Source organism: Carcharodon carcharias, chromosome 14 (assembly GCF_017639515.1).
Source record: "Carcharodon carcharias isolate sCarCar2 chromosome 14, sCarCar2.pri, whole genome shotgun sequence".
NCBI classification, from domain to species: domain Eukaryota; kingdom Metazoa; phylum Chordata; class Chondrichthyes; order Lamniformes; family Lamnidae; genus Carcharodon; species Carcharodon carcharias.
In genome coordinates, this window is record NC_054480.1 from 15,652,962 (window position 1) to 15,676,238 (window position 23,277).

At 46.9% G+C, this 23,277-nt stretch overlaps 1 pseudogene; it reads left to right on the top strand.

Moving 5' to 3' along the window:
- Positions 1–5,862: 5,862 nt before the first annotated feature.
- Positions 5,863–23,277, top strand: part of LOC121287036 — a 56,735-nt pseudogene continuing 39,320 nt past the window's right edge.

Consider the following 23,277-nt stretch of genomic DNA (forward strand, 5'->3'; position numbering starts at 1 on the left):
CTTAAGAGCTGATTTGAGGGGCCAAGTAAGGATACAGATGAAGTTATCCCACCAGATTACTTGCAGTTAAGCTGCATCAGTAAAATCTGGAGCATATTCAAACTAAAAAAAAAGCTTAGGGCTGATATGAATAAATTATTTTTCAACTTAAAATTCCAGAATGGAGAAGGGGAGGCAGAAATCTTGGAATCCTTGAAGAACTAGAGGATGCACATGGAATGAGAGGCAGGGAAAGCTGTCAAGATCTCGCCATTAAAATGAGCTCCCTTTCCTCAACTATGATCTTATCATCTCTCTCTTTCACGCTTATTTATTGAACCAGGAGACTCCAAAGGGCTGCAAGTTACATGGTAGGATCATAAGAATTAGGAGTAGGCCATTCAGCCCCTCAAGCCTGTTCCACCATTCAAGAAGACCACAGCCGACCCCCTGATTGTCACCTCAACTCCACTTCCCTGCCCGACTCAGCTGCTTTTCACTTGGTTTCCTTAACCATTATTTTCACTTTTCGACTCCTTATAATCTGCTGCCAGCGACTTGGGTGGAGGGACTGAGTGGATGGCGGCTAAATTTGCCGACACAAAAGATAGGGAAGATAGCAAGTTGAGAGGAAGTTGGGGGAAGGGCTTGAGATAAGTTGAATCGATTGCGGCAAGAGTCAGGGTTTTCCTTCCCTCCCCGGCGAAATACTCCAGGAAGCCAGGGGGATGCTGGCCTGGCAAGACTCCTGTGGCTGGCTGGAGACAGGGCGCGCAAAAGGTCACACAAAATTCATCTCCCCCCCCCCCCCCCCCTCCCTCCTTCCCTCCCTCTCCAACCTTGCGACGAATTTTCCTCACAACCTCGACGGAAGGAATTAAAATCTCCGGGTGGGCGGGAATAATCTGCGATTTAGAGCCTCTCTCATTCGTATTCCGTGTGTGCCCCCCTTTTAAAAGCCAATCCCTCTACACAACCAACCCAGACCCTTGTGGCATCATCTGGGTGGCAGCGTTTCCGGCCGTTTCTCGCTCTTTCCCATTTGGATAACGGATTTTTATTTTTTAACCCCCCCCCCCCCCATTACAAATTCCGCACGGCGCACACAGTCACTTCTTTCCCTGCAGCGGGGCTGAACTTGTCGGAGTGTTACCTCGCTGTCCGCCGCTTTAGGCACAATCAGACTGGGCAGCCTCCCATACATCTTCGTCCCACCAGCGGCTCACTCCATTCGCTACAACATATTGCTACACCTGCGGTTGATACTTCCCCACTCCGGCAATGATTGACAGCTCCCTCCAGCCACTCACAGCCCGCCTTGTCGGCCCGCCCGCCAATGGGGAGGGGGCGGGGGTGGGGGCGGGGCCCGATCGCTCCTCCAGATTCGCCCTCTGCTGCTCAGCCGCGGCAGGGTTGGAGGGCGGGGCCTGATCGCTCCACCAGACTGCGCACGCATCGCCCTCTGCTCAGCCGCCGCACCAGGTAGGAGGGAGGGGGGGCGGGGCCTGATCCCTCCACCAGACTGCGCGCGCATCGCCCTCTGCTCAGCGGCACCATGGGGGAGGGGGAGGGGGCGGGGGCGGGGCTGGGACCTGATACCTCCACCAGACTGCGCGCGCATCGCCCTCTGCTCAGCAGCACAATGGGGGAGGGGGAGGGGGGAGGGGGGGGGAGGGGAGGGGCCCGATCGCTCCTCCACCAGACTGCGCGCGCGCATCGCCCGCTGCTCAGCCGCACCGGAGCCTGATCCCTCCACCAGACTCGCCCTCTGCTCAGCCGCACCGGGGAGGCGGGGCCTGATCCCTTTAACAGGCCGCGCGCGCATTGCCCTCTGCTCAGTTGGGGGGGGGGCGGGGCATGTTGAGCGCGGCGGCTGCCATGGAGACGGTGTTGCCCAGACTAGGACCGGGCACGTGGCTCCCCTTCCTCCAGTTGCAGAGCGACAGCGCCGCCTCAGGTCAAGCTGAGATCTGCGAGGCTGGAAGCTGGGAGGGAACATAGAATGGGGCGGCCGAGAGAGGGCAGAGCTACCCAAATGGGTTGCCAACGCTCCAGGATTGGCCTGGAGTCTCCAGGAATTGAAGGTCAATCTCCAGGTCACTGCTGTGTGCAACCCTGGAGAAAAATTATAGGGACATACAGGTTTTAAACATTTTCTTTGAATGTTCCTCTATGCCAAATATAAAAATATTGAAAATAGGATTTAAAAATAGCTGTTAGGCTGACAATCAATTATCATCCAATTGGATAGTGAGTCTTCTTGCTTTCCAATTGATGTTGGAAGGCAGTCCACCAGAAACTGAGGTGGTGCATTTTGGGAGGACTAACACGGCAAGGGAATACACAATGAATGGTAGGACCCTGGGAAGCACAGAGGGTCAGAGGGACCTTGGCGTACATGTCCATAGGATCCCTGAAGGCAGCAGTGCAGGTAGATAAGGTGGTTAGGAAGGCACATGGGATACTTACCTTTACTAGTGAAGCATAGAATACAAGAGCAGGGAGGTTATGTTTAAGCTGTGTAAAATGTTAGTTAGGCCACAGCTGCAGTACTGTGTGCAGTTCTGGTCACCACGCCATAGGAAGGATGTGATTGCACCGGAGAGGGTGCAGAGGAGATTCACCAGGTTGTTGCCTGGGCTGGAGCGTTTCAGCTATGAAGAAAGACCAGATAGGCTAGGGTTGTATTCCTTGGAGCGGAGAAGGCTGAGGGGGGGGGGGGGGGGGACCTGATAGAGGGATACAAAATAATGAGGTGCATAGATAAGATAGATAGGAAGAAACTTTTCCCTTTAGCAGAGGTATCAATAACTAGAGGGCATAGATTTAAGGTGAGGGGCAGGAGGTTTAAAGGGGATTTGAGGAAAAACTTTTTCACCCATAGGGTGGTTGGAATCTGGATCACACTGCCTGAGGGTTGGCAGAGGCAGGAACCATCACAGCATTTAAAAAGTATTTAGATGAGCACTTGAAACACAATAACATACAGGGCTACAGGCCAAGTGCTGGAAAATGGGATTAGAATAGATAAGTGCTTGGTGGCTGGCACAGACACAATGGGCCGAAGGGCTTGTTTCTGTGTTGTATAACTCTATGACTCTATGACAAAGATGGTTATGTTGGCTCACTCATGACTGGACCGTGGGGGCAAGTGATGTAATGAAATCTTCAGGAACATTTTCAATCACAATTAGCTGCCCTATACTGAAATCATTGGAAGTACTTTCCATTAGCGCAGAAGGGCAGGACCAGTTTCATCATTTGAAGGGCATAAAGCTTCCAGCCTCACTTTTGGAGGGGGGTATGTACACAAAATATTAAAAGTGGCAGGGCAGGTTGAGAAATTGGTTAATAAAGCATTTGGGACCCTGGATTGTATCAATAGACTGCAAAAACAAGGAAGTTGTGATGAACCTGTATGATTAATCAAAGTCTCTCTTTATACACCAGCTGGAGGAATGGCAAGGCGTTTTAAAGCCTTCTGGTCTCAACATTGAGTTCAACAAATTCAGACCATGAACTCTGCCCTCCATTTTGATTTTTTTTTCTCCAAGCGCCAGCATGTATCTTTTCTCATTTTTTTGCTTTCAGACAGAGCTGACCTTTATTCTGCTGTTAACATCTACCCTGCACCAATAATTTGTTTCTTTAGTATGACCATTGCCATGACCTTCGCCTTTTGTTCCATATCTTTGTCATTTATTCTTACCCCACCATTTAACTTATCCCTGACCTTTCCCTTTGTTCCATCTGACCCTCCCCCCTATCTTCAACAGCATAAAATAATCATATTTCTACTTCCCTTCAATTCTGAGCTCAAAAACTCTGTTTCTCACTCCTCAGATGCTGCTTGACCTGCTGAATTTTTCCAGCACTTTCTGTTTTTATTCCTCACAGTTTGCTCTGCAGTAAAACTATCAGGGGAGACAAGTTACAGTACAGTGAGCTCAAAGTCAAAGGGATTAACACTGCATTGTGCAACATTAGTGACAAGTATGTTTAAAGCATCAGTATGAAATCCCTTTGCCTGACATTTTCAATGAATTAATATCATTGTTAAAATGGTTGAGGAAATTCATGAACTGCTAATTCTTTCAGTAATGTTGCACAATGTAATTTCAACTCGAGTGGGTTCATTTCAACAATGGATTTGTATTTCAGGGGATGTCCAGATTTGAATCTTCATTGGCTCAGTTCCAAAGAGGCTAAGTGGAATTGGAAACAAAGGGAACACACTGATTTGACCTCAGCTGGAGTATTGCAGCCAGTTCCATCACAGAATCACAGAGTGCTGAAGAGGCCCTTCGGCCCATTGAGTCTGCACCGACACGTGAGAAACACCTGACCTACCTACCTAATCCCATTTACCAGCACTTGGCCCGTAGCCTTGAATGCTATGACGTGCCAAGTGCTCATCCAGGTACTTTTTAAAGGATGTGAGGCAACCCGCCTCCACCACCCTCCCAGGCAGTGCATTCCAGACCCTCACCACCCTTTATGAAGGATGTCTAGGAATTAGACAGGGCGCAGAAAGATTCACGTGAATGGGTCCAGGGCTGAGGATCTTTGGTTGTGTGGATAGACCGGAGAAGTGGGGGATGTTCTCCTTGGAGGAGAGAAGATTTGATGGCGGGGTTCAAAATAATGAGGAGTCTGGACAGAGTGGATAGGGAGAAATTGTTCCCATTGGCTGAAGGTTCAAGAACCAGAGGACATCGATTTAAGGTGATTGCCAAAAGAAGCAATGGTGACATGAAGAAAAGCTTTTTTTATGCAGCAAGTGGTTGGGAATGATTGGAATAAACTGCCTGAGCGAGTGGTGGAGGCAGATTCAATCATGGCTTTCAAAAGAGAATTTAACAATTCTCTGAAGAGAAAAACTTGCAGGACCACAGGGAGAAGGCAGGGTAGTTGATCTTGCAGAGAGCCAGCATGGACACAATGGGCCAAATGGCCTCTTTCTGTGCTGTAACTGTTCTATGATTCTATATCCCTCAGTTCTCCACCTCTCTACCTCACTTTCCTCATTTAAGACACTCGTTAAAACCTAACTCTTTTGTAAGGAACATATCTTTTTATTTCTGTTAGACTGTGGATTAGAATTACAATGGCTGCAGTTTAAAGGACATGTCCACTGGAACAGAGTGTGCCATGAAAGACAGGATGGTACCAGAAAGGAATCCTGGACAAAGGGAGCTGCCTGACAACAGCATTTTAATTGGCTCCTGACCATGTGATCAGGGTTTTATGCCGTAGCAATGCAGCAGAAAGATCCTGGCCTGCAAAGAGAAAACATCTAAAATCTCCTTTCCTCATATCTCTCTAACCTGCTCTATCTCTGAGGAAACCCCTGTAAAAAGGAAAAGGGGAAAACCACTGTTAGTCACATTCAAAAGCAAGTTCTCAACCAGTGAACTAAATACTGAAAGTGCTAGAAGACCAGCTTGTGTCATCAACAAGAACCGAAAAGAAGTTGGAAGACATCCATCAAAATCAACCCATCAAATCCTGTACTCCGGAATTGGTGCTATTGAACTGTTTTATCCCACTCTTAAAATCCATGTTTTGTGTGTCTTATGTGTCTTGTGTGTGTGTGTGTGTGTGTGTGTGTGTGTGTGATTTAAGAAGGGAGTAGAGTTTAAGTTATAGTGTTAGGAGTTAGCAATTCATATTTCTTTCTTTTGCCACTCGTTAAAGACAATTTTTTCAATAAACAATCATTTACTTATTAAGTTTGCAAACCTGGTGCTCATATTCTGTGAACCTAGATTAAACAGTTAGGTAGAATTGGGGCAATCTGGTGGTTTGGTCAAACTTTTCATATTTGTCATGGCTCGGGGAACAGTGGAGTTTGATATTACAGCGCACTGTCCCCAGTCAGTCATGACAGAGTTTGGGGGCTTGGGTCCGGGATATTTTGGAACAAAAGACAACGACGATCTGGGTATAGATTTAGTAAGTAATAAAAGCTGAAAGGAAACTCCAGGTTTGTACTGTCAAAAATAAGATGGCACTGGAAACTGCTAAAGCTATCTTGCAAGTGGAAGAGATGTCCCTGACGATTTTACAAGGGACCCCAAAAGCCAGGTTAATTGAACTGGCAGGTAAGTTAAGGGTAGGATTGCCTGCTAAAGCTAGGAAGGCAGAGATAATCGAAGAGATGACACAGCATTTGAAATTGGGAGGAATGCCCGAGAGACTGAGTTCTCCAAGGGGTGGTTCATTGGAATGGGCTTAAATCCAGTTGCAAATGAAACAAATGGAACTAGAGGCAGCAGAAAAAGAAAGAGCATTTCAAAGTGAACAGGCAAAAAGGCAGGAGAGAGAAAGAAAATAAGAAAGGGAATTAGAAAAGGTGAAGTTAGAAAAGGAGGAAAGAGAAAAAAAGAGAGACAGGGAATTCCAGCTTTGAAGGCTGGCAGTTAAAAAAGAGACACCAGTAGGTGAGGCAGGACTTATTTCCAGATCAGAACCCAGTGGGGAGATGTTTAAATTTGTGCAGGCTCTTCCGAAGTTTAAGGAAAGGGGTGTTGAAGTATTCTTTAATTCATTTGAGAAGATAGCTAAACAGATCACCAGGCCAAAGGAAAACTGGACATTGCCCATGCAAAGAAAATTGACAGGTAGAGCACAGGAAATTTATGCTTCACTGTCAGAGGAGGTTTCTAGGGATTATGGTGTGGTGAAAAAGGCCATTTTGAGTGCATTTGAGTTGGTCCCTGAAACATAGAGACAAAAGTTTTGAAATTTAAGGAAACGGCCTGGGCAAATTTACATTGAATTTGAAAGGATTAAGCAAAGTAGTTTTGATGGATGGATATGAGCATTGGAAGTTGAAACTATGAAACTCCCTTCAGAGAGACCATTCTCTTGGAAGAATTAAAAAAACTCCCTACCTTCTGTAATAAGAACCCATGTTGAAGACCAAAGGGTTGCAACTGCTGGATAGGTGGCAATAATGGCTGATGATTATGAGCTGATCCATAAAACTAAACCTTTTCTCCATCACCCCCATAAATTTGAAAAGGATAGAAAGTGGGAGAGTGAAAGGAAAACAAGTAGCCAGGGTAAAGAATGGATAGCTGGGAATACCTCAAGATCTCCTCCACAGATCAGGAAGGAAGGTACTGAGGGTGGAGGTGAAACTCAAAGGCCTAAGTGCCTCCACTGTAATAAAGTGGGTCACATTCATTCAGAATGCTGGAAGTTGTGAGGGAAGCCCATGGGATTTATTGGAGTTTGAAAGATTGAGCCCAAAAAGTGAACTCAAAAAGAAAATACCACAGGTCAAACTGTAGCTTTAACAACAACTAAGGGTCTGGAGGTAAGCACTGCTGTGAATGCAGGTGAACTAAATAACGTAGATCAGAGATATAAAGGGTTTTTATCTAAAGGAAAAATAACCACATTTTCATCAATTGATGCAGTGAAACCCATAACTATATTAAGGGACACAGGAGCGATTCAAACTCTTTTACCGGAGAAGGCCCAAGTTTTCCCCCCAGAGAGCTCAATAAAAACTAAAGTATTGGTAAATGGAATAAGTGGAGATTATATCCCGGTTCCATGGTACAAAGTGCAATTGAAGTGTGATTTGTTGCCTGGATCGGTGGTCGTAGGAGTGGTTAAGAAATTACCCATGGATAGAGTTGATTTACTCCTGGGGAATGATTTGGCAGGAGTGAAGGTTATAGCTTCGCCCATAATTACAGAAAGTCTGAGAGAGGCTAAAGAGACCGAACCGTTACAAGAACAAGTTCCTGGTATTTTTCCATCGTGTGTGGTGACCAGAGCAATGGCTCAACAAAGTCCATCACCAGAGGTCAAAGTAATACCACAAGCAGATGTTAGAGTAGCCAAAACTTTCTTTAAGGATGAGGATAATTCAAAGGAAGCGTTTGGCTTGTCTTCACTAATTGAGGTTCAGAAAGCAGATCCAGAGTTAAACAAGTTAGCATAGTTAGCTCATATCGAAGTTGAGGCTGAAGGAGTCCCGGAGTGATATTACCTTAAAAACGGAGCTCTGATGAGGAAGTGAAGACACTGTCACAGGCCTGCGGATGAGGGATGGACTGTTGTACATCAGATAGTGGTACCAACCAAATATCACAAGGGGATATTGCGAGTAGCACATGAAATCCTTATGACAGGTCATGTAGGAATACAGAAAACCCAAGCATCAATAAACAGGCATTTTACCTGGCCAAGACTTCATAAGGATGTAGTGCAATTTTGTATAACATGTCATACATGTCAGGTAGTAGGTAAACCTCAACATGTAATCAAACCAGCACCTTTAATACCCATACCAGTTTTTAAAGAACCATTCAGTCGGGTATTAGTAGATTGTGTAAGACCATTACCCAAATGAAAGCAGGACATCAGGGAAAAAATCTGTAAATTCCTTCAGTGCTTTGATGTAAGGGGAATAAATTATGTCAATATGACCCTAAATTGGCTGACAATGAGTCTTCCAGACCATGGTAACACATCTTCAAATCGTATTTTGTGGCTTGAGCTATCCTGATGATTGAGTTGCTGAAGACAAGTGTTTAATTTAAGCCTTCCTCTTTGAAGCTGTTAATTCTTGGCTTCTGTAACAGTTGAGTACAACGGTTGGTCTCCACATCACTGAGGGCAGGAGAGGTGGAGAAATTGTCCATTTTTGGTTGTTATCCAGTGACCTGTGCTAAGATGATCATTCACTTTACAGCACCTCAGTTCCGGATCACTGCTCTTAAGCACGATGCTACATGCTTTTATAAAGCCTTTTTTAAATTCATTCATGGGATGTGGGCCTCGTTGGCTGGGCCAGCATTTATTGCCCATCCCTAGTTGCCCTTGAGAAGGTGGTGGTGAGCTGCCTGCTTGAACCGCTACAATCCATGTGGTGTAGGAAGAGAGTTCCCAGGATTTTGACCCAAAAACAGTGAAGGAACGGCAGGTGATATATTTCCAAGTCAGGATGGTGAGTGACTTGGAGGGGAACTACCAGGTGATGCTATTCCATCTATCTGCTGCCCTTGTCCTTATAGATGGTAGTGGTCATGGGTTTGGAAGGTGCTGTCGAAGGAGCCTTGGTGAATTCCTGCAGTGCATCTTGTAGATTCTACACACTGTGGCAATTGTGTGTCAGTGGTGGAGGGAGTGAATTTTGTGGATATGGTGCCAATCAAGCGGGCTGCTTTGTCCTGAATGGTGTCAAGCTTCTTGAGTGTCGTGGGAGCTGCACTCATCCAGGCAAGTGGGGAGTATTCCATCACATTCCTGACTTGTGCTTTGTAGATGGTGGACAGGCTTTGGGGAGTCAGGAGGTGAGTTCCTTGTTTCCTCGATTCCCAGCCTCTGGCCTGCTCTTCTAGCCACAGTATTTATATGGCTAGTCCAGTTCATTTTCTGGTCAAATGTAACCCCCAGGGTGTTGATAGTGGGGGTTTTAGTGATGATAATGCCATTGAACATCAAGGGGTGATGGTTGGATTCTATCTTGTTGAAGATGGTCTTTGCCTGACACTTGTGTGGCGCAGATGTTACTTGCCACTTGTCAATCCAAGCCTTGATATTGTCCAGGTCTTGCTGTATTTGGACATTGATTGTTTTAGTATCTGAGGAGTCGCGAATGGTGCTGAACATTGTGCAATCATCAATGAAAATTCGCACTGACCTTATGATGAAAGGAAGGTCATTGGTGAAGCAGCTGAAGATGGTTGGGCCAAGGACACTACCCTGAGGAACACCTGCGGTGATGTCCTGAAGCTGAGATGACTGACGTCCAAGAACCACAACCGTCTTCCTTTGTGCTAGGTATGATTCCAGCCAGCGGAGAGTTTTCCCCCTGATTCCCAGTGACTCCAGTTTTGCTAGGGCTCCTTGATGCCACACTCGGTCAAATGCAGCCTTGATGTCAAGGGCAGTTTCTCTCACCTCACCTCGGGGCCTGAATTTTTCAGTTAGCATATGGGGATGGGCTCAACACGCCGGTGCGTAAAATGATGCGCGCTGATGTTGGGCGTGCATCCCAATGTCATCGCGCTGTCTGGCGATTGTTTCATTCGGCGGGTGCACAGCTGACTCCAGTGCACGCCTGCCGATAACTGATAAGCCTATTAAGGCCATTAATGAATTACTTAGTGTCATTGTTTACGCTGCCTGTCCAACCTTAATTTTGACGGGCAGGCGAAAAGGCCAAGCAGCCTTTACGTTTTTTAGGAAACCTCATCCACGAGCGGGATGAGTAAGGTCAGGAGCTGAGTGACCCTGGCAGAATCCAAACTGGGTGTCAGTGAGCAGGTTATTGCTAAGCAACTGCCGTTTGATAGCACTGTTGATGACCCCTTCCATTACTTTACTGATGATTGAGAGTAGACTGATGGGGCGGTAATTGGCCAGGTTGGATTTGTCCTGCTTTTTGTGTACAAGACATATCTGGGCAATTTTCACATAGCCGGGTAGATGCCAGTGTTGTAACTGTACTGGAACCGCTTGGCTAGGGGTGCGGCAAGTTCTGGAGCATAGGTCTTCAGTACTATTGCTGGGATATTGCCAGGGCCCATAGCCTTTGCACTATCCAGTGCTTTCAGCCTTTTCTTGATACCACGTGAGGGAATCGAATTGGCTGAAGTTTCCCAATCTGCTAGCGCCCCTGTGATGCTGGGGACATCCGGAGGAGGCTGAGATGGATCATCCACTTGGCACTTGTGGCTGAAGATTGTAGCAAATGCTTCAGCCTTATCTTTTGCACTGATGTGTTGGGCTCCTCCATCATTGAAGATAGGGATATTTGTGTAGCCTCTTCCTCAAGTGAGTTGTTTAATTGTCCACCACCATTCACAATTGGATGTGGCAGGACTGCGGAACTTAGATCTGATCCATTGGTTGTGGGATTGTTGTGCTCTGCCTATCACTTGTTGCTTATGCCGTTTGGCACACAAGTAGTCCTGTTTTATAGCTTGACACCTCATTTTTAGGTAAGACTGGTGCTGCTGCTAATCTGCCCTCCTGCACTCTTCACTGAACCAGGGTTGGTCCTCTGGCTTAAAAAGCTAATAAAGAGGGAGAACATTGACTATGATGGTAAATTGGCAAGAAATATAAGCACAAGCAGCAAAAGCTTCCATGCATATATAAAAAGAAAGAGAGCGGTTAAAGTGAGCGTGGGACCCTTGGAGGATGCAACTGGAGAATTGATAATGGGGACAGGGAAATGGCAGATAATTTAAACCAATATTTTGCATCGGTCTTCACAGTGGAGGACACTATAAACACCCCAAAGGTATCAGATAAGCAAGGAGCTAATGGGAGGAGGGAGGAAGTATTTGACAAACTAATGGGAGTAAAGGCAGACAAGTCACCAGGACCTGATGACCTGCATCCAAGGGTTTTAAAGGAAGTGGCTGCAGAGATAGTGGAAGCATTGGTTGAATCATTCCAGGATTTTCTGGATTCCGGAGGTGGGGGGGGGGTGGGGGGTGGGGGGGGGGGGGGGGGGGGGGGGGGGGGGGGCGGCAGGGTGGGGGGCCAGCATATTGGGAAACTGCTAATATGATGCCCCTGTTCAAGAAAGGAGAGAGACAAAAAGCAGGAAACTGTAGGCCACTCAGCCTAACATCTGCCATTGGGAAAATGCTAGAGTCCATTATTAAGGAAGAAATAGCAGGACATTTAGAAAAGCTTAACACAATCAAACAGAGTCAACATGGTTTTGTGAAAAGGAAATAATGTTTGATAAATTTAGCTAGAGCTCTTTGAGGATCAACAGAACCCTTCTGTTGAAGGGTCAAGAGGACTCGAAACATCAACTGTATTCTTCTCCGCCGATGCTGCCAGACCTGCTGAGTTTTTCCAGGTATTTTTTTATTTTTTGTTTTGGATTTCCAGCATCCTCAGTTTTTTGTTTTTGTTTTTATTTTTGTTTTTATAATTCCTCTGCTCTTCTACACTGCTCCATGGTATCTTTTCATTCACCTGAGAGGGCGGATGGGGCTTTGCTTTTGCAGCATCTCCAACAATGCAGCACTCGCTCAGTAACTCCATTGGAGTGTCTACCTTGATTTCTGTGCTCGAATCCTGGAATGGGACAGCCTCCTAAGTCAGAGACGTCAGTGCTACCAACTGAACTGCAGCTGAAACCTGTATGGATTTATGATCAGTTAATATTTGGAGATATATGTTAAAAGATTTGTGTTGGTGCAGCCTCACTTTTAGCAGAGTATGAATGTTCTGATTGTGCAGTGAGGACCCTTAAGGCTTTGCTGCAATCTTGTTAAATAACTCTTCCATGCTCTCTCACTTTCAGCACTGTAGAAGTGGATGAATTTACTGCTGGCCTCTTCCACATCTACAAGCAGGTGCTCGAAGAAGGTATTACCCAGGTAGTAATCTTGTTTTATCCTAGTAGGGGCAGACAGGGAAACTGAACCTTTTTGAAAAGTAAGTGATTGTTCTATTTTCATCAGGATTTTTGATTTTAAACAGCAGTGTGTCAACAATTGTGTGAATGTTAAGGTCCTCTTGAATTGTGGGAAACTTTCAGCAAAACAGTTTATACAATCCGACCTTTTACACTTGGGTCACGTGTGGAGAGGGTTGTGAGCTGTGTCATCCCACTATCGCCAGCAGCTTTGGAAACAATTCAAGTGAAGTGAGGAATTAAAAGTTATCGGGCAAAATGTGTACTGCTGCAACATGAAAGCCTGTTGGTTCTAAATGTGAAGTTTTGGGACTGTGTTAAACATAGCTTGAAGCTGTGGTGTACTTTTATTAATGGAATGTCTTTTTTCTCCCTTTCCCTGCCACCTTCCCATTTATCGTCCTCTGCTGGACATATGAAACATTCCAACCCTTAATTGCAATATCCTGTGATACTCCTAGTTGGTCACTCTTGACCTGATCAGTTAACTTGAGCAGTATGTGACGGGATCAATGACCTAGTCTATTCTGTAATGCTGCTTGATACACTGACATAGGAAGGGACAGGCAGAGGCCACTCAGCCCCTTAAGCCTATTCTGCTGCCATTCAGTGGCATCAGGACCGATCTTTGTTAACTCCATCTGCTTATCATCGTTCTGGAGCACTTACCTGACAATTTCAAGTCTGAAATTGACAGATTTATTTCAATTGCATATCACATGCTGCCCCCCAGCCCCCCACCCCCAAAAGTGCTTGGGGGGAGTGAGTTCCAATTTTCCACAACCCTTTGTGTGAAGAAATGCTCCTTGACATCACTCCTGACCAACCTAACTCCAATTGTGAGGTTATGCCTCCTTGTTCCAGGCTCTCCCATCAGCAGAAGTAGTTTCTATCTTTATTTACCCTATCGTCTTAAATGCATCTGTTAGATCACCTCTGAAGCATCTTCTATATTCTCAGCGATATAAACCAATTTATGTACTCTTGCTCATTATTTAACCCTTTTAAGTCCAGGTTTTGTTCTGGTGAATCTGAGTTACACCCCCTCCAATGCCAATGTATCCATCCTGAGTTGCAGTGTCCAGAGCTGAGTACATTACTCTAAAAGGAGCCAAGGCTGAGCTTTATTTAACTGTATCATAACTTTGTCTCCTTTGTATTCTGGCCTTCTCTGGATAAAGGCTGACATTGCAGCTAATTTTTTTGTACCTGCCCATTATCCTTTAGTCATTTCTGTACTTGAATCCCCTGCCCCCCCAGAGCTCCTGGTTTTGCACCATTTAGAAAATGGTCTGATCTGTCTTTGGGACCATAGGTTCCCTGAGTCATCCCAAGACCTTGCTCATGTGAGCCATTTAACGTGTCAGCGGGTGTTCAACTGTGGAGGGCAACAGAACTAAACCTGATCCTCTCACATTTGTGATTACATAAGTGCATTTTTGCCCGTGTGGGTGTTGGTTAACTCAGCTGGCTAGATGACTTGATTGTGGTGCAGAATAACCCCAGCGACATACATTCAATCCCTGTGCCAGCTGTGGTAGTTCATGGAGTGTTGCCTCCTTACCTTGCTGCATGCTTGATATGGAATGGTGTCCCTCAAGTTATATAACCACTTGTCTCTCTCTCTCTGCCTCTCTCTCTCTTGAGGTGCCTATGGTCCCTCATGGACTATGGCTAATTATCTTACCTTACCTCACATGCCGAAGGACTGTACTTACGGAGCAGGTTTCCCACCCTTTCCCTACCTTTTAACCCAGGGGTGGGCATTGTAGTAATTGTAGTAACCCAATTGCTGTCATCACCTGTTTCAGGACAGGTCAGGATCTGAACCTGGGACCACCTAGTTTGTAGGAATTAGTTAAGTGTTGCACCATTATGCATACCTTTGTCTGCCCTTCCCCTTCCATCCCTACATTATTTGCTGCATTCACTCGCTTTCTATTTCAATTTTCACATTTGGGTGCTACTCCCCAAACTGAGTGGTTCAGCTCAGTTTCAGCATGGGTAGACAAGTGCCTCGCTTTGACAATTAGTCTTGCTAACAACGTTCGCCCTTAGTCCAAATTCATTTAAGTTGTCACAAACGTTAAGCATTTGTTTACAATCTACGTTGCTGCTCCCTGCTCCCATTGTGTGGATTATTGGATTTTGTTGGACATCAGCACAGTTTTGGTCTATGCGCCACTGATAGTCCTGCGCAGTGTTGTCTGAGATTTTTCTTATTCTTCCATGAAATGTGAGAGTTGCTGGCAAGGCCAGCATTTGTTGACCATCCTTAATTGCCCTTGAAAAGGTGTGGGTGAGCTGCCTCCTTGAACCACTGCAGTCCGATTGCTGACTAGGCGCTGTGGCTACAACAACACCGCTTCAGCCATGTGCTCTCATTTGAGTACTAAACATCTAGCATATGCTACCGCAGTACCAGCATGTGTACCTCAAGTCCAAGCCATTTTTTTATTCATTTACAGGATCTGGGTGTCACTGACTGGGTCAGCATTTATTGCCCAGCCCTAATTGCCCTTGAGAAGGTGGTGGTGAGCTGCCTCCTTGAACCGCTGCAGTCCCTGTGGTTTAGGTACACCCACAGTGCTGTTAGGGAGGGAGTTCCAGGATTTTGACCCAGCGACAGTGAAGGAACGGCGATATATTTCCAAGTCAGGATGGTGAGTGACTTGGAGGGGAACTTCCAGTGGTGGTGTTCCCATCTATCTGCTGCCCTTGTCCTTCTAGATGGTATTGGTCATGGGTTTGGAAGGTGCTGCCTAAGGAGCTTGGTGAGTTCCTGCAGTGCATCTTGTAGATGGTACATGCTGCTGCTACTGTGTGTCAGTGGCGGAGGGAGCGAATGTTTGTGGATGTGGTGCCAATCAAGTGGGCTGCTTACTCCTGGATGGTGTCAAGCTTCTCGGGTACTGTTGGAGCTGCACTCATCCAGACAAATGGGAAATATTCCATCACACTCCTGACTTGTGCCTTGTAGATGGTGGACAGGCTTTAGGGAGTCAGGAGGTGAGTTACTCATCACAGGATTCTTAGCCTCTGACCTGCTTTTGTAGCCACAGTATTTATATGACTGGTCCAGTTCAGTTTCTTGCTAATGGTAACCCTCAGGATCTATCAGCATGGAGTAACTAAGGAAATAACGCACCCAATCAGAAAAGACTCGGCACATCCTGATTTCTATCTTGCCCTTTTAAGAACAAATACACAGGAAAGAGTAGAAGTACACGTGAATGAATATCTACTCAAGGTGTTGAAAATATGATAGGGTTTCTACCAGGTCGATGTAGAGAAGCTATATCCATTGGTGGGGGATTCAAGGATACGATAGTGGGATATTAAAATGAGGTATGAAATTGGAAAACATTCTTTCATACAAAGCATGGTGGAAATCTGGAACTCCCAAAATGTTGGTGTATACTTGGACAATCCAACCTTTTAAAACCTGGATCGATTGATTTTTGTTAAATAAGGAAAGGATATGAAACAAAGGTGGATAAATGAAGTTGAGGTATATATCAGGCAAGTGAGTGAGGGAACAGGTTTGAGGGAATGGCCAACTAAATATGACTCAATTTTCCTTCATCTTGAAAATGTAGAGCGCTTGCTTTGGGCTTAGACTCTGTTACGTCTCCAGTATTTTTCCCCAGAAGTCTTGAAAGAAATGTGCCCACAAGATATTCAGGCATGGAGGGCATCATATGTTGTCCTCCCTTCGGGCAAGGGTGCACGTTTAAAAAAGAAACAGTTTCTCCCTGGCTGCTCAGATGGTTGATGCACTCGCTGAGCCTTGAGGACCTTTTACTAAGTTAAAGATGCAACGTAAATGCAGGTTGTTGTTGAGACATTTCAGATTTGATTCCAGTCAGCGTAGAGCTGGGCAATTTAAGCATCAGTAAGGGTGCTATAATTGATCTCCATGCCTCTGGATACAAGGGGGCAATTCAGCCAGTTGGAGTGACCTCTGTGGAAAGGGAACGGATAAGGTTGGTGCGGTCATGCGGGACAAAAATGTAGATCCTCAATTTCTTAAACGGTCGGACACCACTTAAAATCTATGCATGCGTAAATTAAAAAAGGAAGCATTTTGTGTTATAAGTGCCCCGTCTCTTGCTTTTGTTCTTTAATTCAACTAAGATATATATTTTTTCCCTCCCCTTTCCTCGTTCAGCCTACTACTTTAGGTATAAACAGATCTGACTACATGTTTGAGAAAGGAACTGATCACAGCCCTTCCTTGATACAAATCGAAATTAATACCATTGCTGCTGGTTTGGCAGGCCTGGCTGAGCGGGTCCCAGATGTACATCGGTAAGAGCTGAACTAGTGATTTTGACAACTTAATTGAAATTGACCTTTCCTTTGGTAGACAAATAATTGCCTGTTGTCTGCAGTGGGAGGAGGTTCGTGGAGTCCATATTCCAGCATGGATCAATGGGGCTGAATGGACTGGTTCTGTGCTGCACAAATTCTGTAATTTTGTTTATTGTTTTTTATTCTTTCATGTGATGTGGGTGTCACTAGCAAGGCCAGCATTTGTTGCCCATCCCTAATTGCCCTTCAACTGAGTGGCTTGCTGGGCCATTTCAGAGGGCAGTTATGAGTCAACCACATTGCTGTAGGTCTGGAGTCACATGTAGGCCAGACCGGGTAAGGATGGCAGATTTCCTTCCCAAAAGGACAATAGTGAACTAAATGCGTTTTTATGATGATTGACAATGATTTCATGGTCACCATTACTGTGACTAGCTTTTAATTCCAGATTTTATTAATTGTATTTAAGTTCTATGAGCTGCCATGGAAGGATTTGAACCCATGTCCCCAGAGCATTAACCTAGGTTTCTAGATTACTAATCTAGTGACATTAGTACTACTCCACCATCTCCCCCTGGAGATGTGGGTATTATGTATAGGGTGGGATCGTCCCAGATTTGCACTAAGTGCAGTAGTGAGCGGGAAAAAGGACATTTTACCCGCCAGTCTTAATGGCGGCTTTTTACACCATACCGTCCCAATCCCGCCTCATTAATCACGCATTCCCAGGAAACACGCCGCTTCGTTGGCAGGCGGGGTCTCATTCACCCCGCCACGCTATCCCCTCGCTGCTTCATCATGGCAGGCGCCATATTTAAAATGTAGCCGCGTGCACACCCCTCAGTGATTCAAGCCCAGGACTGCTGCATGGAAGACACGGCCCCAAAAGGCAAAAAGACTGAAGGTCCCCCCCACCCAGGTTTAATGACACATCCCTCGACCACCTTTCGGATGCCATGGAGGCTCGCTGTGATGTCCTCTATCCCCGCTCTGGCCACAGGAGGGGCAGCAACATCACTAATCCAGCATGGGAGATGGTGTTGCGGTGGTCAGCACCAATGCCCTGCAAAAAAGGACAGCCACCCAGTGCCTAAAGAGGATGAATGATCTCCTCCATTCCGCCAGGGTAAGTCACTCTTCTCATCACTCTCAACTCACAAACCCATCACACATCTACAGGGATCTTACTGACTGCAAGTTCAAGGGACATCATCATTCACTCTCTCACACACACCTTCATTGTCCTCATCCCGTCCTTGGGACCACTCACCACCCCACATGTGCCAGGCACACTTATCATTTGGCCTGGCAGGCATCCTGCTTACACTCTCTCCATCTCTATTCATGCAGGACAGGCCGGCACACAACAAGAGGGAGAGGTCACAGGCTGTTGGCGGAGTGCCTGAAATCAAGGTCCTCATGGGCTTTGAAAACAGAACCATCCAGCTGGCCGGCGAGGATCTGGACCATTCCTGTGCTCATGGTGAGGTTGGCGGTGCTCTACCAAGTAAGGTTCCAGCTGTGCAACATCCATCAGACAAGCATGCTGTGAGTGATGTGTCCTGTTCCGCAGTCCCCTAACATGGACTAATTATCTCTCCTTGCTTTCGCAGGCACATCTGGGAAACAGCCGACAGAGACCATGACCCAGGGCCTCCAATCAAGCCCCAAAGAAACCTCTGAGGAGGAATCTGAAGGCAAACTAATTGAAGACCCATCACTAAGCTCACCCACACCCTCCACCAACGCAGAGACACACCTCGTGGGAACCCTGTTTTAGAGTAGCCTCGGGATCACAATCCGATGAGCACATCACATTACCCAATCCACAGCAGGCAGAAGCAGGGACTCCCCAGATCTCCGGCACTTGGAGGATTGCTGGAGGCCAGAAATCTGCTGAGTCCAAGTTAGATGACAAACCTCTGGACTCAGTCATACCTCAATTGCTGGAGCTGCAAATGCAAGCTCGGAAATGTCAGGAAAGGATGTCAGCTGCACTCCTCAAGATTGCAAGGCACGGTGAAGGGGTCGGTCTGACTTCAGACTGAGGTGACAGTGCCGGCATGTCAATGCACAAAGGTCAACACTGGTAGCATGGCAGCCACCATGAAATCCTTGGTCTAGGAATCGCTCCCACACTACTGTGCGGGCTGAACTCCATTGCTGATGCCATAGTTGGCCTCCAACTGTGTGTACGTGAGAGGGGTGTGGGGCAGCTTGATCTCATTCCAGCTACCCCTTCTCCTCAAGGAGTCAGCCTGGGGCCCTCGGGCACCCAGAGGGAGGAGGATCAGCAGGTGCACATCCTGGGGCCATCCACCCAGGTGAGTCTGGGAGTGTCCGGCCCAACCGAATCCCCTCTCCCTGTGACCCCATTAGCTCCAGCTGCACAGGCCGAGGAGAGTGCTACTGCCACACAGCAGGACACCCAAAGCAGGCCCGTGCCCTCCAGGTCTTGGCCTCCTAGAGGACGCCCGCCAAGGTCATCACGGACAGGACATAGCAGTCAGCGGGCTGCCCCCACCTCCACTGTGGACGTCCGGGGAGCTTCAAGACATAGCGGCAGGGCTAGGAAAGTTAAGAAGGTGTAGTTGCACAGCCTGCGCACGAGTGTTAATCACTTGTACATAATACTCACTACTGTAAATAAACTCCCAGAAATGTCTCCCTGCCTATGGCTCCTTGTCCTGCTGAGCAGTGTTTGTGTCACTCAGATGTGAAACCTTGGTTCCTGCACAAGATAAAAGCAGGTGTCTCAGTCTAGGGCCTCTTCCCTGTGCAGTGTGCAGCCTTCAGACCAATGTGATTGTCAAGCCTCACACTTGCTGGACACATTAGTGATGCCTGCACCTCGATGGTGTTGTCATTGCTGCCAGGATGTCGTGGGCAGGTGTCACAGAGTTCCATCATTCTCTCTGTGAGCTCTCAGCACCTGTGAGGTGGGGCTGGCCCCCAACTCGTCAATATTTGTGACCGGTGACCCTGTGCTCCTGAAGGGGTCAGGTGCTGAAGGCTGACAAAGGATCAGGTGCATTTAAAGTTTCACATCTGCGTCTCTATGATATGACTCTGATCACAGTGCACAAGTGAGCTGCCCTCAGCCAGACAGGAGTCAGACATTCACAGAGGCTGTGTGAAAATCTATGGAGTGTCCTCACTGCATGTCATCATCATCATCCTCCTGGAATCGAGCGAATGTGTCTCCATGACAGGAGTATTATTACAGAGTGTATATGCACTGCCATCAGCCAGACTGGAGTCAGACGTTCATTGATCAATTTGGGGATCTATAATGTCTCCTCATTGTATATCTTCATCGCACTCCACAAATCTATCAACTATGAGGGCCTCCCGAGCACACCTGCCCCGTGTGACCAGTGCGAGGGCCTCATCACCATTATCCTCACCTTTGAAGACCTCCTCACCCTCATCACCATCGACGTCCTCCTCATCAGAGGAGACTTCCAGCTCCTCCTCAGCCAGCTCCTCTCCCTGTTGCAGCGCGAGATTGTAAAGGGCAAAGCAGGTGATGACGATGCGTGACACCGTCTGTTGACTATATTGCAGGGCTCCACCAGAATGGTCCAGGTACCGGAACCTTATTTTCAGCATCAGATGACTTAATCCACCAAGTTGCGAGATGCAGCATGATCCTCGTTATAACTTCACCCTGCTGTAGTCTGAGGCCACCACATGGGTATCATCAGCCATGACTTCTGGGGATAGCCCTTGTCCCCAAGGAGCCAATGCTGCAGCCTCTGTGGACCCCGGAAGACATCAGCAATCTGAGACAGACTGGGAACCGTGCGCAAACCTGCAGGATGTGCTTGTGGTGGTCGTACACCAGCTGAACATTCAGCAAGTGGAAGCCCTTGTGGTTGACATAGCTGACCGCTTGTTGCCATCACGTGAGTGCAGTCAATGGCACCCTGCACCTGTGGGAAACCTGAGATCTGGGCAAATCCCAGCCCACTTGCATCCTGGCTTTCCTGGTCCTGGGCGAAATCCGCAAAGTTGTGTGCCCTTGTGAAGATGGCATCCGTGACCTCCTGGATGCATTTGTGGGCGGAGGTTTGTGGTATCCCACAGAGGTCACCTGTGGAGCCATGAAAGGAGCCACTGTCATAAAAATTGAGCCCTGCGGTCACTTTCATGGTCACTGGCAGTGGATGCCCTCCATGTCCCCTTGGCACCAAATCCTGCAGCAAGTGGCAGATGTGACCAACCAGCTCCTTAGATATGCACAGTCTTTGGTGACACTGGTTCTCAGTCATCTGCAAGAATGAAAGGTGGCATCTGTAGACCCTGGGTCTAGCTAGGCGCCGACCAGTGACAGCTCGCCGGCTCTTCAACGGTGTGTGGGGAATCCCGAGCTGCTCATTCTTCTTAAGATTGCTGCTCCTCCCTCTGCCCAGCCAGGCACCTCCATTGCTCTCTTCCCCTTCGCCTCTGCTCTCTGTAAACCATGAGACATACAACTTGAAACATGGGAGAGACTAGTCCAAACTGGAATGGTGACATTGTAAGGGGCTGTGAGCGCCTCCACCAGTGCTCACTGGTTTGCAGCCTGTGCCCGAAGGGTGAAAAGCTTTGGAGCACTTGGTGACACTTTCATGCCTCTGCATTGCTTGAGTGGGCAGATAAACTAGGGGCCCCAACTTGCTAGAGGCCCGACTCCAAGCAAGTCAATGTGGCTGCGGCTGAACCGTCTCAGCTGCAGAGGAATGGTCACTTTACACAAGGTGTCCTTAATGCATGGCCACTTCCCTCCCCCACCCCTGCATGTGCTTGTGCACTAATATCAACCACAGTGCAGCCCTTGCTCCCCCACAGGTTGCCTCAAACAGAGGGCTTGCCCCGGCACCAGACTGTCAGCCAGCCGGGAAAAAGTGACCTGCCTGTGCCCTTACCTGAATGCGCGGCACCTCTTCCTTGAAGTCCAACAGGTGACCTTTGTGAGCGCTGTGCAACGTTACTGTGCACTCACCTCCAAGTCCCTCTCAAAGCGCAGCTCACCAGCTGCGCACCTTATATATGCTGTTCTGAAACATGTCGACGTGCTCGGCTGATCCACCAAAAAATTTCCCTGACATGTCCCCTCATGTGACACTGTCACATGAGCTGGGACACGTCCACTATTTTTATTTAAAAAGTTTCCGAACATTTTAAATCCCTTATGAAACCTCATCCCTCCCGTGGATGAGGTTTCGTGCTTTTGCAGAAGGCCGTCTGGTCTCTTCGCCTGCACGCCAACCTTAAGGTTGGACAGGCAGATCCATTAACCATTTTAATTACTTTTTTAATGGCTTTAATGGGCCATTGATAGGTTGGCGAGTGCGCAGCCAACTTGGCTCTGCGCCCGCAGAACTGAAAATCGGAATGATGCAAGGTGTAGTTGGGACGCACGCCTGATGTAACCCTACACTGGTGAGCAGGCCCCAGCCCCCGCTCGCCGACTGGAAAATGCTGCCCATCATTTTGAAGCATGAAATCAATTTCTTTTTTGTACTTGTGATAACTTTGTCAGATTTAATCTATAAGGGTGTTGCCTTATTGAAGATGAAAGCTGTACAGAGACATCATGTATAGCTAAATCTGCCTTTCCCAATTTATTCCCACAAATAGGTTTGTGTGACAGCAATAGCTTTTTCAAATCGCTTTGACACTTATTTGGAAGGTAGCTCCATATTTCATTTAAATTTTCAAGTGCCCCCTCATTGTCCAGTTTGGTTAGAGGAAAAACAATTCCAGAATCCTTTATTTCTACCTCTTTCTCATCATCCGCCATCACTGATGCCTCTTTTTGTTCCTCTTCCCTGTCAAAGTACCTTTTAAGCATATTTACATGACACACCCTCTGCTTCTTTCTTCTTTCTGAAGTATTTATTAAATAATTTACTTCACTCAATTTCTTTTCAAACCTGTGGCGGCCCGCTAAACCTTGCATTTAATGAATCATCTAATACTGGTAACAGAACTAATACTTTCTCTCCAGAAACAGAACTGTGAGCCTTAGCTTTCTTATCTGCCTTCGCTTTCATTACTTGCTGTGATATCTTCAACTAGCCAACTCACATGCTCTGTTCAATCTTTCCCTGATTGCCCTGATTCCTGGGGCGTTGGCACCAGTACTGGGGAAGGAGGGAGCTGTTCCGTTGAGACAGGCTTCACTTGAACCAAGCTGGAACCAGTGTCCTGGCGAATCATATAACTAGGGTTGTAGATAGGACTTTAAACTAATTAGTGGGGGAAAGGGTTCAATAGAAGGGAAGTTTAAAAAAATCAAAAAGAAATAAGAGAGCAGGGGTGCAAGGTAATGAAGAGGGGAATGATAATCAAAGTGTGACAGAGGGTGCAGAAAATGTAAACAGAAGAGTGCAACAGAAATCAGAAGCAGAATGAGCAATAAGGGTAAAAAGTCAAGGCTTAAGGCTCTTTATCTGAATGCACGTAGCATTTGTAATAAGATAGATGAGTTGATGGCACAAATAGAAAGATGAGCAAGGAGCTAATGGGAGGAAAGACCTTGTAACAGTCTCTATCAAGAGGGACAAAGTATTTGACAAACTAATGGG